Below are 5102 nucleotides of genomic sequence, written 5' to 3' on the forward strand. Positions count from 1 at the left end.
GTGATCCGCCCGTCTCGGCCTCCCAAAGTGCTGGGATTACAGGCTTGAGCCACCGCGCCCAGCCTAGATGTTCATCTTTAGCAAGCCTGATATCCAGGGGAAAGGCAATCAGAGATAATTGAGGAAGAATGAAAATTATAGCATGTGCTGTCTTAGCTCATGGGTGGCCAATTTGAGAAAGTGAAAAAAATGAAACCATGCTGTGTATTCTAAAGACAAGCTGGGAGCCATGGAAGGAGATTTATCTAAAAACAGGTTTATTCCCCAGTGGAGAACTTACTGGATAACCTGGAACTTGGAGCCACAAGGCCTAGTCCCTTGCTGCACTATCATGCACACTCCTATTTCCTGACTTTACGTGCCATTCTCCTGCCAGGAAATCCTTCCCCTTCATCACTTAAGACATGGCTTAAACACTGCCTCCTCTAGAAGGTTTTCTATGAAGCAAATCTGTGTTCGTACTGGAGATATAGGTTGTCAAGAACTGCGAAGGGTCTGCAATTTTACACTACTTGCAAGCTAACAAGTTCACCTACTACAGTTTCATGACTGCTGGCAGAAGACGGGAGACTCTTGGATCAGAGACAAAGGATTTTATCATTTACAGCTATAGTATTAGCCAGAGTGTCAGCAGTTGTGCCAGTTCCCTGAGCCCTAGTTCTCACAGAGTGATGCAAAGAAGGCCACATGTCACTTGTTAGTTACATTATAGGAGAGGAACCCTGAGCTCAGGGAGTCTAAATCTTTTATAATGCCCTTTGGTCCAGCAGAGACAATATCTCTGTCTTCTAAAGGCTCTTCACTGTTCAAACATTCCTGAGATAATAGGAACAAAGGGAGTCATGCCTCTGCTCAAAGATATGCAGAAACATGAGAGATGGATGCCAAATCATCTTCCACCATAGATCAAACCTAGAGGACTGTTGTAATCAAGTCAACAAGCAGTTTAGTGGTTAAGAACACAAATTGCATGAGTTCGAATCCCAGCCTCACCTTGTATTAGCTATATGACTTTGGGTAAGTTATATAATTGACCTGCGCCTCAGTTTTATCATATGTAAGATGGGAATAGTGATGGAATGTACCTCTTGGGTGTCTATGATGATTAAGTGACTAAATATTTCCAAAGTGCTTAGAATAGTACTTAGAATGTTAAAAATTCTATATAAAAATAAGAACTAGGAAGTAGTCAATGCATTCCCTGATGGCTTGTAGTTAGGACCCCATGTCCCTTGTGACAGTCTCATCAAACACTGGCTGAAGTGTCTCAGCTAGGAAGTGAAGTTCATATAAACTTTGGGAAATTTGAGTACATTTCCTCATTAGGAAAGGTGCGACTGGCATAATCAATGTGGGCAATTCAATTTTTAAAAAAAGATTATGTTTCATAAATATTGTCTTCTATTTATATAGAGGTTACAAAGATACAGGTCTATCTTACAGATGAAGCTTCTCTCCAATTAAATGTGACTTCTCACCTCTAAATTCCCCTAGCACTTTATACTTTTCTTGTATCTTTTTGGTGTGTGTGTATTTGTGTGAGTGAATGTGGTTTGTGATCACTCCCAGTAAACTCTAGGAGTTTCTGAAGAGTGAGGGCTGTGTCCTGCTCAGTTTGGTGGAACTGACATGACTCATGCTAACGTGGGGCCTGGCACAGAGTGAGGGTTCATCCACTGTCGACTCCAAGTGAAGCAGAGTCACCCCAGTCTTCAAAGTGGTTTTCGTGACTGGCCTGGGGACTGCAATGTCACAGAAGTAAATGCTGTGACTTGGCTGGTGGAGGTTCTCCGTGTGGGTGCAGGGATGGAAGGGGCAGTATGGGGGATTTTGCAAAGACAAAACTGACCTGGCAGATGGAAGCTGTTTAATTTACTAACTTCTTTCCCCCTACTAGTGTGACATGTGCAGCAAGTCAGGTGACTGAGAGTGTTTGTGGGAAGAGGGTATTAGTGTACCAGGGTGAGGAGCCACTGCAGTAGGAAGATGGAAAATGCAGCAAGGGATTGGGGAGTAGAGGGGGAAAACTTCTCCTGAGGCTAATGGTCTCTCCAGTTTTGTGCAAATGTCTTTTATAAGACTCTGGAAAAATGCGGCCGGGTGTGGTGGCTCATACCTGTAATCCCAGCACTTTGGGAGACTGAGGGAGGTGGATCACCTAAGATCAGGAGTTTGAGACCATCCTGGCCAACATAGCAAAACCCTGTCTCTACTAAAAAATACAAAAATTAGCCAGGTGTGGTGGCAGGTGCCTGTAATCCCAGCTACTCAGGAGCCTGAGGCAGGAGAATCGCTTGAACCCGGGAGGTGGAGGTTGCAGTGAGCTGATATTGCGCCACCGCAATAAAGGCAGGGGTAAATTTCAGGAAAGCAGAAATTACAGACAAAATTGTAAATCAATGCATGCAGATTACACATTGGTTTTAGCCTGTTAAAGCGAACTAAATATGGCCTGAGAAGGACTCTGTCCTTCTGTAGTTGGGTCCTTGTGGATGAACTGCAACCTAGTTTAATATGTGGATAATATTGAAAACCTAAGTTAGGAGTCTGCGCCTGTAACAATAGCTGAGTTTTGGCCAATCCCAGCGGCCGTGCCTCAACCACTCACACTGCTGAGTGTTCACATTGTGTTCAAATAAGGCAAACACTGAGCTGTAACCAATCCAGCTGTTCTGCACCTCACGTCCAATGTCTGTACATCAGTACCTTTTTTTTTTTTTTTTTGTCTGTAAATCTCCTTCCACCATGTGGCTGTGCAGGAGTCTCTGTGAATCTGCTGTGATTCTGGGGGCCGCCCAATTCGTGAATCATTCATTGCTCAATTAAACTCCTTTAAATTTAATCTGGCTAAAGTTTTTCTTTTATCAAGCCTAAAACGGCAGGATATCTTGAAGCAAGGCCTTAAAAGTCATGGGTAGATTCAAAGCTTTTCTGATTTGCAATTGGTTAAGGAAGACAGGCTCTGTTTAAGCATTTGGGTACAGCAGAAAAGAATGTACGCTCCGGCCTGTGGGCGTGACTTCCTCCAGGCCCCTCAGGAAGAAATATAGAACAAAGAAAGGTGGTCAGGGTTCAGGCTTCAGTTTCCCTTAGCTGAGGTCCATTTGCCTGCAAATCTGTTTGGTGAGAGTCTGGGTTTCTGTAAAACAACTTGGAGACATGGGTTAAAATGTTATCTTTAGTTTCTCTAGGGGAACCAAATGTCCCGTAATTCTCGCTTCCTTGGCTGTTGTTTTAGAGTACCCTGTTTCTTATGAAGTTGCTTATTTACTTCTCAGGGCTAGCAATGTGCTTGGATCTTTTCTAGAAGGAATTAAAGATATTCTTTTATTTCCATACTTGGGTGGGGGGCTCTCAGGCCCCTAAGAGGGAGGCCCTGCTCCATCTCAGTTTCTTGGGGAATTCTACCTAGGACAGGCCTTCTTATTGCTCTGCTAAAAAGCAGAAGCCTGTGCCTCTGTTCTGAAGATGTGAGGGGCACAAGATGAAGTCTGGAGGGCAGAAAAACATTCTAGGTGTAAAAGAATGCATTCGAGGTAAGTTCCTTCCAGGAACTCTGAGATTGAGTTGACCGTAGCGGGCCAAGGTGGTTGCAGTGGTCAGTAGGAAGTGGTTCGTTGTGGTCAGATCTGGAATATGCCTGGAAGGTATAGAGGGGGAGGATTTGCTGATGAGTTGAATGTGGGGTGTGAGAGAAAGAGAGAAGTCAAGGATGACTGCAAGGCTTTTAGTCTGTGCCCGAGGATCAGCAACAGAGTCATTATTATTCAGCGTAGAATATGGAGTATGGAGCCGGGCGCGGCGGCTCACGCCTGTAATTCCAGCACTTTGGGAGGCTGAGGCAGGCAGATCACGAGGTCAGGAGATGAAGACCGTCCTGGCCAACATGGTGAAACCCCGTCTCCACTAAAAATACAAAAATTAGCTGGCCATGGTGGCGCGCACTTGTAATATCAGCTACTTGGGAGGCTGAGGTAGAATAATTGCTTGAACCTGGGAGGCGGCAGTTGCAGTGAGCCGAGATCACACCACTGCACTCCAGCCTGGCAACAGAGTGAGACTCCATCTCAAAAAAAAAAAGAAAAAAGAAAAAAGAATATAGAGTCTGGATTTAAGAGGAGTAATAGATAATCCTGGAAGAGATGTTATGTAGGCAACTGGATGTCAGAATCTGGAGTTCAGGGAAAAGGTTAGGGCTGGAAATACCAATTTGAGAGTCACCAGGAGGTAAATGGTTTATGAAGTCGAGGAACTGGATGATATGCCCTGGGCTTGGGTGCAGAGAGAGTACTGAGTCCCAAGACCCTCCACCATTTAGAGATCTGGAAAAGGAGGCCAGTGCAAGAGAGCAGTCGCCTATCTTTTCTGAGATAGAAATAGAGAAGAAGCCCCCTTTTCACTGCTGCTATTTGTAATTAGCTGTAATGCCTATTGAATGGATTAAACCAATGTAAGCATTTTAGAGTGTGAGAATTTGAAGAGGCCCTCATGATCACGTGGTCCAGTGTTTTGCACACTGTGGGTCATACAAGGTCAGAAAACCAGTTTATTGAATCCTGCCTGGCATTTTAAAACAAGTGAACTAAAATAGAAGACTTCAGAGTGTTACATGTAGTAGAGATAATCATTGTTTTTGGAGCTACTCTTTCAGTGTGTGAGTGCGTGTGTGTGTGTGTGTATGCGTGTGTGTGTACTGGTCACTATGCAATTTTTCTTTTTCCTTTGGCCCTCAGGTGCGCAGAATTGAACTAATTATAATCCTTGGTTTAGGACACCACAGTATTGTCGTGATGCATAAGTGACCACTGTCTTTTACCTATCATGTAATATTTTAATTTAGAAAATAACATAAAAGTCACTCACAACTAAGAGCTAGAACATTTCCAATAATTTACATTTGACAACCCTCTGCCTCCCCAACCCCAGGTAACCATGTCCTTAATTTTGTGTTTATCTTTCCCTTTCTCTTTTTTTATTCTTTTAATCTTACTATGTGTAAACAATACGTTGTTTAAATATGCTTTTTAAAAACTTTTCTTTTTTTTTTTTTTTGAGAAAGGGTCTCGCTTCATTGCCCAGGCTGGAGTACAGTGGTGTGATCT

This window comes from Colobus angolensis, unplaced genomic scaffold, assembly GCF_000951035.1.
Source record: "Colobus angolensis palliatus isolate OR3802 unplaced genomic scaffold, Cang.pa_1.0 Scaffold379, whole genome shotgun sequence".
NCBI classification, from domain to species: Eukaryota; Metazoa; Chordata; class Mammalia; order Primates; family Cercopithecidae; genus Colobus; species Colobus angolensis.